Source organism: Plectropomus leopardus, chromosome 14 (genome assembly GCF_026936395.1).
Source record: "Plectropomus leopardus strain MGB_pleo_1.0 chromosome 14, ASM2693639v1, whole genome shotgun sequence".
Classification (NCBI taxonomy): domain Eukaryota; kingdom Metazoa; phylum Chordata; class Actinopteri; order Perciformes; family Serranidae; genus Plectropomus; species Plectropomus leopardus.
The window spans coordinates 1,288,471-1,300,000 of NC_142189.1; the positions used below are offsets into that span (position 1 = coordinate 1,288,471).

The window sequence follows — 11,530 nt, forward strand, 5'->3', positions numbered from 1 at the left end:
GTCTCGGCACGCTATTTAATGCAGGTTTGAGCATTTTCCAGCAGTTTTTGGGAAATGTCATTTTTTGACATTTTCGCCATACTATAGCCTTGCTTCTTGTGTCATTTTTTCGACATGCAATATTAAGGCGTTTTTAGCTGTTTTTGCAACTTTCTATCCTATGGCGCGTCTCGGCACGCTATTTAATGCAGTTTCCAGCCGTTTTCAGCAGTTCTTGGGAAATGTCATTTTTTGACATTTTCGCCATACTATAGCCTTGCTTCTCGGGTCATTTTTTCAACATGCCATATTATCGCATTTTTGACTGGTTTTACAACTTTCTATGCTATGGCGTTATTTATTTTTATGCAGTTTCCGGCTGTTGTCAGCTGTGTTACGTTCCCTTTAAAGCAAAGGGATGATAACTCGATAACCAAGAAAGAGGAACCAGAGTAGAATTGGAAAATAAAGGTATTTACTTGTGACCATTCAAACTCCAATCAAAGGTTCTTCAAATGTGAGAGAGGATGGGACAAGGTGGTTGTGCCAAAGAAAATAACTTAATACAACAAAACTTACTATCTAAATCACTACAGTGTGTATAAAGTGTACACCAAATTACCTAATTTCCACAACGTGTCATCAAATACTTTTAACCAAATGTATAAGCAGTTCTGGTCCAAAACACAGCCAACTGAGGCAGGAAAAAAAAAAGAACAGAAGAGAGTCCGGCATTTTGCAGGACATCCTCTGAAACCACAATGCCGGTGAACGACTGGTCAGTTTGGGAAGTGGAGGGAACCAATGAGCATCCAGACCCTCTGCACAGGTGGAAAACACTCAGGTCAACAGCACCTAGAAAAAAAACAAGGGAGGAGGGAGAAAACAGGTGAGAAAAACACAAACAGCAATGTGGCCATGCCTGGCACATAACAAGGCGTTTTTGGAAAATGTCATTTTTTGACATTTTCGCTATACTATAGCCGTGCGTCTTGGGTCATTTTTTAAAAATGCCATATTATGGCGTTTTTAGCTTTTTTTCGCAACTTTCTATGCTATGGTGCGTCTCTGCACGCTATTTAATGCAGTTTTGAGCTGTTTACAGCAGTTTTTGGGAAATGTCATTTCTTGACATTTTCGCCATACTATAGCCTTGCTTCTCCGGTCGTTGTTTCGACATGCCATATCATGGCGTTTTTAGCTTATATTGCAACTTTCTATGCTATGGTGCGTCTCGGCACACTAGTAAATGTAGTTTCCAACTGTTTCCAGCAGTTTTTGAGAAATGTCATTTTTTGACATTTTCGCCATACTATAGTCTTGCTTTTTTGGTCACTTTTTCAACATGCCATATTATCGCATTTTTGACTGGTTTTGCAACTTTCTATGCTATGGCGCGTAGTGGCACGCTATTTAATGCAGTTTTGAGGTACTTTCAGCTGTTTTTGAGAAATGTCATTTTTTGACATTTTCGCCATACTATAGCCTTGCTTCTCGGGTCATTTTTTCAACATGCCATATTATGGCGTTTTCAGCTTTTTTTTGCAACTTTCTATGCTATGGCGCGTAGCGGTACGCTATTTAATGCAGTTTTGATCTGTTTCCAGCAGTTTTTGAGAAATGTCATTTTTTGACATTTTCGCCATACTATAGCCTTGCTTTTTTGGTCACTTTTTCAACATGCCATATTATCGCATTTTTGACTGGTTTTGCAACTTTCTATGCTATGGCGTGTCTCAGCATGCTATTTAATGCAGTTTCAAGCTGTTTCCAGCAATTTTTGGGAAATGTCATTTTTTGACATTTTCGCCATACTATAGCCTTGCTTCTCGGGTCATTTTTTCAACATGCCATATTATGGCGTTTTTAGCTGTTTTCGCAACTTTCTATGCTATGGCGTGTCTCGGCACGCTATTTAATGCAGTTTCCAGTCGTTTTTGGCAGTTTTTGGGAAATGTCATTTTTTGACATTTTCGCCAGACTATAGCCTTGCTTCTCGGGTCATTTTTTCAATATGCCATATTATGGCGTTTTTAGCTTTTTTTTTGCAACTTTCTATGCTATGGCGCGTTTTGGCACTATATTTAATGCAGTTTTGATCTGTTTCCAGGAGTTTTTCAGAAATGTCATTTTTTGACATTTTCGCCATACTATAGCCTTGCTTCTCGGGTCATTTTTTCAACATGTCATATTATGGCGTTTTTAGCTCATCTTGCGAATTTCTATGCTATGGCGCGTCTCGGCACGGTATTTATTGCAGTTTCCGACCTTTTTTCAGCAGTTTTTGGGAAATGTCATTTTTTGACATTTTCACCATACTATAGCCTTGCTTCTCGGGTCATTTTTTCAACATGCCATATTATGGCGTTTTTAGCTGTTTTCGCAACTTTCTATGCTATGGCGTGTCTCGGCACGCTATTTAATGCAGTTTCCAGTCGTTTTTGGCAGTTTTTGGGAAATGTCATTTTTTGACATTTTCGCCATACTATAGCCTTGCTTCTTGGGTCATTTTTTCGACATGCAAAATTAAGGCCTTTTTAGCTGTTTTTGCAACTTTCCATGCTATGGTGCGTCTCGGCACGCTAGTTAATGCAGTTTCCAGTCGTTTTCTGCAGTTTTTGGGAAATGTCATTTTTTGACATTTTCGCCATACTATAGCCTTGCTTCTTGGGTCATTTTTTCGACATGCAATATTATTGCATTTTTGATTGGTTTTGCAACTTTCTATGCTATGGCGTGTCTCAGCATGCTATTTAATGCAGTTTCAAGTCTTTTTCTGCAGTTTTTGGGAAATGTCATTTTTTGACATTTTCGCCATACTATAGCCTTGCTTCTCAGGTCATTTTTTCAACATGCCATATTATGGCGTTTTTAGCTTATATTGCAACTTTCTATGCTATGGCGCGTCTCGGCACGCTATTTAATGCATTTTACAGCCGTTTTCAGCAGTTTTTGGGAAATGTCATTTTTTGAAATTTTCGCCATACTATAGCCTTGCTTTTTTGGGTGAGTTTTTCAACATGCCACATGATTGCGTTGTTGGCTGTTGTTGCAACTTTCTATGCTATGGCGTGTCTCGGCACGCTATTTAATGCAGTTTCCAGCAGTTTTCAGCAGTTTTTGGGAAATGTCATTTTTTGACATTTTCACCATACTATAGCCTTGCTTCTCAGGTCATTTTTTCAACATGCCATATTATGGCGTTTTTAGCTTATATTGCAACTTTCTATGCTATGGCGCGTCTCGGCACGCTATTTAATGCATTTTACAGCCGTTTTCAGCAGTTTTTGGGAAATGTCATTTTTTGAAATTTTCGCCATACTATAGCCTTGCTTTTTTGGGTGAGTTTTTCAACATGCCACATGATTGCGTTGTTGGCTGTTGTTGCAACTTTCTATGCTATGGCGTGTCTCGGCACGCTATTTAATGCAGTTTCCAGCAGTTTTCAGCAGTTTTTGGGAAATGTCATTTTTTGACATTTTCGCCATACTATAGCCTTGCTTCTCGGGTCATTTTTTCAACATGCCATATTATGGTGATTTTAGCTTTTTTTTGCAACTTTCTATGCTATGGCGCGTCTCGGCACGCTATTTGATGTAGTTTCCAACTGTTTTTAGCAGTTTTTGGGAAATGTCATTTTTTGACATTTTCGCCATACTATAGCCTTGCTTCTCAGGTCATTTTTTCAACATGCCATATTATGGCGTTTTTAGCTTTTTTTTTGCAACTTTCTATGCTATGGCGTGTCTCGCACGCTATATTTAATGCAGTTTTGATCTGTTTTTGGCAGTTTTTGGGAAATGTCATTTTTTGACATTTTCGCCATACTATAGCCTTGCTTCTTGGGTCATTTTTTCGACATGCAATATTATTGCATTTTTGATTGGTTTTGCAACTTTCTATGCTATGGCGCGTAGCGGCACGCTAGTTAATGCAGTTTCCAGTCGTTTTCTGCAGTTTTTGGGAAATGTCATTTTTTGACATTTTCGCCATACTATAGCCTTGCTTTTTTGGGTGAGTTTTTCAACATGCCACATTATTGCATTGTTGGCTGTTGTTGCAACTTTCTATACTATGGCGCGTCTCGGCACGCTATTTAATGCAGTTTTGAGCTGTTTTCAGCAGTTTTTGGGAAATGTCAACTTTCAACATTTTCGGCATACTATAGCCTTGCTTCTTGGGTCATTTTTTGAACCTGCCATTTTATGGCATTTTTAGCTTATATTGCAACTTTCTCTGCTATGGTGCGTCTCGGCACACTATTTAAAGCAGTTTTCAACTGTTTTCAGCAGTTTTTGGGAAATGTCATTTTTTGACATTTTTGCCATACTATAGCCTTGCTTCTCGGGTCATTTTTTCAACATGCCATATTATCGCATTTTTGACTGGTTTTGCAACTTTCTATGCTATGGCGCGTAGCGGCACGCTATTTAATGCAGTTTCCAGCAGTTTTCAGCAGTTTTTGGGAAATGTCATTTTTTGACATTTTCGCCATACTATAGCCTTGCTTCTTGGGTCATTTTTTCAACATGCCATATTATGGCGTTTTTAGCTTATATTGCAACTTTCTATGCCATGGCGTGTCTGGGCACGCTATTTAATGCAGTTTTTAGGAGTTTTCAGCTGTTTTTGGGAAATGTCATTTTTTGACATTTTCACCATACTATAGCCTTGCTTTTTTGGGTGAGTTTTTCAACATGCCACATTATTGCGTTTTCAGCTTTTTTTTGCAACTTTCTATGCTATGGCGCGTCTCGGCACGCTATTTAATGCAGTTTTGAGCTGTTTTCAGCAGTTTTTGGGAAATGTCAACTTTCGACATTTTCGGCATAGCATAGCCTTGCTTCTTGGGTCATTTTTTCAACATGCCATATTATGGCGTTTTTAGGGTTTTTTTTGCAACTTTCTATGCTATGGTGTGTCTGGGCACGCTATTTAATGCAGTTTTGAGGAGTTTTCAGCTGTTTTTGGGAAATGTCATTTTTTGACATTTTCACCATACTATAGCCTTGCTTTTCAGGTCATTTTTTCAACATGCCATATTATGGTGGTTTTAGTTTTTTTCCCCCAACTTTCTATGTTATGGCGTGTCTCAGCATGCTATTTAATGCAGTTTCTAGCTGTTTCCAGCAATTTTTGGGAAATGTCATTTTTTGACATTTTCGCCATACTATAGCCTTGCTTCTTGGGTCATTTTTTCAACATGTCATATTATGGCGTTTTTAGCTATTTTCGCAACTTTCTATGCTATGGCGCTTCTCGGCACGGTATTTAAAGCAGTTTCCAGCCGTTTTCAGTAGTTTTTGGGAAATGTCATTTTTTTTTTTTCTACAATATTTTTATTAACATTTTACCAGCATGAAATCAGCCATTTACATTCAGTGTATGTTGTCAGTTTGCTTCATTAATTCAAAAACAAAAATACAAAAATAAATAAATAAAGAGGGCTGCGATCTAAGACCAAATATTGTCTAATAGTCCTGTTGATCATCTTCCTGATCTCCAATCTGTTGAACCGTCCACTATATGTCCGAAAAACTGAAAAGATATCAGTGTTTGCCAAGGACCAAAATGGCATCCTCGGAAATGTCATTTTTTGACATTTTCACCATACTGTAGCCTTGCTTTTCAGGTCATTTTTTCAACATGCCATATTATGGTGGTTTTAGGTTTTTTTTCCCCAACTTTCTATGTTATGGCGTGTCTCAGCATGCTATTTAATGCAGTTTCAAGCTGTTTCCAGCAATTTTTGGGAAATGTCATTTTTTGACATTTTCGCCATAGTATAGCCTTGCTTTTCAGGTTATTTTTTCAACATGCCAAATTATCGCGTTGTTGGCTGCTTTTGCAACTTTTTATGACATGGCGTGTCTCAGCACGCTATTTAATGCAGTTTTGAGCTGTTTCCAGCAGTTTTTGGGAAATGTCATTTTTTGACATTTTTGCCATACTATAGCCTTGCTTTTTTGGGTGAGTTTTTCAACATGCCACATTATCGGGTTTTTGGCTAATTTTGCAACTTTTTAGGATATGGCGTTCCTCGGCAAGCTATTTAATCCAGTTTTCAGCAGTTTTTGGGAAAGGTAATTTTTCCAAATTTTCGCCATATTATAGCCTTGCTTCTTGGGTCATTTTTTCAACATGCCATATTATGGCGTATTTGGCTGGTTTTGCAACTTTCTATGCTATGGCGCATCTCAGCACGCTATTCAATGCAGTTTTGAGGTGTTCCCAGCAGTTTTTGGGAAATGTCATTTTTTGACATTTTGGTTATACTACAGACTTGCTTTCAGATCATTTCTTCAGCATACAATATTAAGGCATTTTTAGCTGTTTTTGCAACTTTGTATGCTATGGCGCTTTTCGGCACGCTATTTAATGCAGTTTCCAGATGTTTTTGGTTAATTACATTTTTTGACATTTTTGCTATACTATAGCCTCTCTTTTAGGATCATTTTTTCAACATGCCATATAATGACTTTTTAGCTGTTTTTGCAACTTTCTATGCAATGGCGCGTCTTGATACGCTATTTTATGCAGTCTCCAAGTATTTTCAGCCGTTGTTTGGGAAATGTATTTTTTTGATATTTTCACTCCCTTTTACTGGAGCTGCATACATACCGTCTAACACAAGGTATAGGCAAGATAAAACCGAAGCAAGCAAGCAAGCACAAATAGCCCCAAAAAGGACTCACAGTGAACTGTTGTTCCTCTTCATCTGGAGGTCTGTCACATCATCACTCGCTCCCCTCCCGTCTCTCCTCATTGGCTGGCCTTGGGGTGTCATGTTTGGATAGAAGTTTCCTTCTCCTGCTGCTGGGGAGTTTCCAGCCCGCTGCATGTGGTTTCCTGTCACTGAGCACGGGTGCGGCCGTTTGCATGTTCATGAAGGGGTCCATTTCCTTCAGAGGGAATGAACAGCTCGGGTTAGAAGCTGGGTGCGAGTTTCCATTCTTGGCTGTTCTCTCTCTGTTTTACTTCTAAAGCCCATTATCATAAACCACATTTTGCATCAGAGGGCAAACGACATCCCTCTGTCCTTAGACCCTCACATCATCTCAGGCAACAGACACACTAAAGTATGCTATTTCATGTGGTTTTCAGCTGTTTTTTGGACATGTCATATTTTGACTTTTTTTTTTCCTATGGCATTTTCAGTCGATTTTTGTAAAATTATATTATGGTGTTTTACGCCGTTTTTTTCGACATACGCTATGACAAGTCTTGAAGCTGTACTTTGTGGTTATCAGCTGTTTTTTGAAATGTAATATTTTGACATTTTTCGACATACTATGATTCATGCAGTACTACAATATGATATATACATACATACATACACACACACACACACACACACACACACACACACACATATATATATATACATGAAATAGTATGACATGATAGGCTGCGTTTTGTCTCCTCTCCTTCCCTACCTGTACATGAACAGCTTCACCTCAAGTCACCGGTACGTCAGCTCGTCAAGTTTGCGTAAGACGCCACCCTTATTGGATTCATCGCTGGTGGGGATGAGTCCACCTTCAGGCGGGACGTTGACCATCTGGTGACCTGGTGTGGTGAGAACAACTTAGAGCTTAATGCTTTGAAGACAGAGGAGATGGTTGTTAATTTCAGAAAGATCACTGCCGCCCCCGCCCCATCACCATCTGTGATTTCCTAGTTTCCACCGTGGAGCCTTTCCGCCTCCTGGGGACCATCATCACCCAGGACCTCAAGTGGGAGCTGAGCATCAGCTTTAGAGTCTGAAACCATTATATTAATGTCAGGCTAAGTCAGTTTTTACGCATCACATTAAGGCACGCTGGACTGGACTTTCTGTGTTTACACTGCACCCTGTAGGTTATTTTTTTTTACACTGAAGATATTTGCACTGCAACTTCAACTTCTGCACAACCGTACAACCCCTCCATTGCACGTTTTGTACATACATTTTGTTTTTTTTAATATTATTTTATATATTTTTGTATTGCTTCAACATGTTTATTTAATGTCTTATTCTGTTTAAATGTACTGTTTTTATTCTTCCTTTATGTCCATTGTTTTGCACCAAAACACACAGTCAAATTCCTCGTATATGTAAACGTCCTTGGCAATAAAACACAATTCTGAGTCGTTTTTGTGCCATTTTGGGTTATTTTTGACAACATTCTATACTATGACACTTTTGGGTTATTTTTAACGATGTACTACTATGATGTTTTTGGGCAGAATTTTACTACATGCTATACTAGTACCTTTACTCCCGTTAACTACTATGTTTCACTGGCTTTTGGCCACATACTCACCTATTATGTTTTTGTGACATTTGTACACTTATCATACTTTAATACTACCACATTTTTGTGACGTCATACTATGCTATGATGTTCTTGTAGTGAGTTTGCCAACATAGTATCCTATGAGGATTTGGTGTTGAGTTTGACGACACACTTTACTATGACATTTTCATCATGTTTTCGACAACTTACTATGATGTTTTTCTGACTAAAATCCTAGAAATTTCTCTAAAATTCTTTAAACCTGCTGAAATCCTAGAAATGTTCTAAAATCCTAGAAATCTACTAAAGTCAGGTAAAGTTCCTCCATGTCCTGAATTTGTATGAATGCCCTCGTATATCAGAAACATTCTCAAGTCCAAGACATGTCCTCAGTGTCCTAAAATCCTGGAAATGTCCAAAAATCCTTGAAACACCCTAAAATCTTAGAAAGCTTTCTAAATCCTGGCAATGTCCTTCAATCCTAGAAAAGGCCTAAAATCCTAAAAACACTCTAATATTCTAGAAATGTCTTAAACTTCTAGAAATGCATAAAACTCTGAGAAATGTTCTAAATGTCGTGAAATCCTAAGAATGTCCTAAAGTCATAAAAACTATTTAAAGTATGAAAATAATATAAAATGTAAAAATGCCCTTAGATCCCAGAAACACTCTAAAATCTTAGCAAAGTACCAAAATGCTATAAACTGAAGTCCTATCATCCTAAAATCCTCAAAATTTCCTAAATTCTGAGACATGTCTCAAACTCAGAAATATCCTAAAATACAAGAAACTTGGCCTCCTGTCATTTTGGCTCCCAAAGCAAAACAAGTTGAGTGCCGCTGTTGTGTTAAAGTTCGTTTTAGGTTTAGATGAGCAGGCGTTCCTAATAAAGCTGTAACTGGGCGTAATGTGGTTGTACATCTTTTCTCTGTATTTGTGGTCTTGTTGTGACATGTTGTAGTGAGGTGTGAAGAAGACGCTCTTACTTTTTTAACTCCTCGGTGATTCGGCACTCTCAGCCTCTCACACAAACACCGGCAGCGGTTTGTCTGTCCGGGCCAATTACTCCGGCGTTCGCCTTCAGTCGCAGACAACAGGTCTGTGTTTGAGTCGGAGCAGGTATCACACCGCTGGGATCGTGTTACACAGCTGAGAGATTTACTGCTTCGGCGCGGGAACGTGTCGTACTGCCACCGCCGCCGTTGTCTCCAGCTTTTCATCTGGGTGAGAAGAAAGAAAGAGAGAGAAAGACAGAGAAAGAGCGAGGAGGATGGAAATAAATTATCTGGTTTAAAAGGCCGACATGACAAAGACGGAGAATTTCCTTCCAAAAATAAGATTTGGACCCTTGAATGGAATAAAAACTTGTGTTTTAAGATTATTCATATTAGGGTGAAGGACTCTTCAAAGCCATCTAATAACCAGAGATGAAAAATTTCCAAAACAGATTTCTGGTATTTAAGTTAATGTTTAAATTCAGGGCACGTGAAGAAGCTTAAAATAACCAGAAACATGCAGCAGTTTAATAGAAATTTGATGTATTTCAGATTGCAGAACTTTCCAAATAATAATGTAGAGCATCTTTTTGCACGTGTAGAGGCTGAAGAGGTCATGTAGATTAAATATTTCATATTTAAGGACACTTGCCTGCACCTTTTAAGCTATTTAAGTCGTCCTCTCTGTTGTTTGTCCGGTTTCGTGTTGTGCATGATGTTGTACCTACCACATTAAGTTATTTTGATTTAGTTACCTTTATTTATGTTTGATTGTTAACTTCACCCAAAAATGTGTCTTTAATTTGAGAACTTTCTTTAATATGATTTTATTACTTTCTATAAAATAAATGTAATTGTATTTATTTATTAATTCAGTGCAGGATTAAATTGAAAAATAAAAATAAATTGTTCATTACAATTCCTTCTTTTTAATAATATTTATGATCTTTTTTGGTCAGTTACTTTACTCTTATGATTTAAAATTTAAAACTTGCACTCACCTAATGAGGAAACTTTTTTGATGGGATTTATTTTTGTTCTATTGAGTGGATTAAATTAAAATAATTCATTTAATATCTTAATGTTTTATTTTAATGTATCATTCAATCAAACTATTTAAAAATAAATGTTTCTCATTATTTTCATTAAGATTTTTTCACATTTTTGTCACTTACCTTTGACATTAAGAACGAAAAAGTTGCCTTCAATAAGAAACTTTTTTGTTTGTGTGTTTATATTATTTTTTAAAAAATCAGTTATTTAAAAAAAGCATTATTCTTTTTATAATATATATTTTTTTAAATTATTTTCTGTCACCACAATTTAAAATGAAAGAAAAAGTTGTGTTAAGAAAATTTCTTTGGTTTTATTTCTTTGGTTTTAAATTTTTATTATCTTTGTAGAATAAATAAAATCTAAAGAATTTATTCATTTTTGTTATTTCAATATATTATTTAAAAATATTGTCTTTCTTTTTCTTTGTTTATTTTTTTATTAATTTGATTATGATTTTTGTTATTTTTGTCTTTTACTTAACTCTTTTGACTTAAAATTAAAAATTAATCTTCAATGGAAAACTTTCCTTTTAAGCTCATCGATCAACAAAGAAAGAAAAAACACAATAAACTATACATTTTGGGAAAAAGATCAAACATACGCGCTGGATAAATGCAGCTTTATGTGTAAAAGAGTTGTGGTTATCGACACATTAAATCCAGATGAACATGTGGATGTGTCGTCTTTTTCACATCTGCGCTCGTAGAGAAAGAGAAGCTGGATGTGAGAAACGTCCAGCTGCTGCTGCCGCCCGTTTTTATTAAATGTCTCACATCTCTGCAGATCGACACATTAACATCGAGTCATTATTATGATGTGACGGCATTTTCACATCTTTGTGTTCCTGTAAAACCAGAAAAACCCGCAGAGGCAGCGTCTCCCGGGAGGACATTCATTCACACCGCAGCTCGACCTCCGAGCCTCCGAGCAGCACGGAGAACATTAACACAACGTTTAAATCAAACTGCAACACAACGGCTTGCAGCCAAACACTTTTTTACTATCAATAAAGATTTAAACAGCATCAAAGCTGCTCCTGTAACTTCTGTCCTGAATCCAACGAGTGAAACCAAAATCCTGAAACACACAAAACACACGGAACAAGTCAGACGGTTCAAATCCCAACGGAGACGACACAAAACGACACGACGCGAAAAAAAAATCAAAATCATGAGACAAAATCATGAGACAAATCATGAGACAAATCATGAGACAAAATCA

General features: G+C 37.2%; 1 long non-coding RNA gene across 2 annotated transcripts in view; it reads right to left on the reverse strand.

The window, feature by feature from the left end:
* Window positions 1-437: 437 nt before the first annotated feature.
* Window positions 438-11,530, reverse strand: part of LOC148187385 (uncharacterized) — a 140,495-nt gene continuing 129,402 nt past the window's right edge. For both annotated transcript variants that reach the window (XR_015778685.1, XR_015778686.1), the window contains exons 7-10: window positions 9,245-9,478; window positions 7,416-7,548; window positions 6,675-6,881; window positions 438-834 (exon numbers count right to left, since the gene is read on the reverse strand). This is a non-coding gene — a long non-coding RNA (uncharacterized LOC148187385). The remainder of the gene's footprint in view (window positions 835-6,674; window positions 6,882-7,415; window positions 7,549-9,244; window positions 9,479-11,530) is intronic.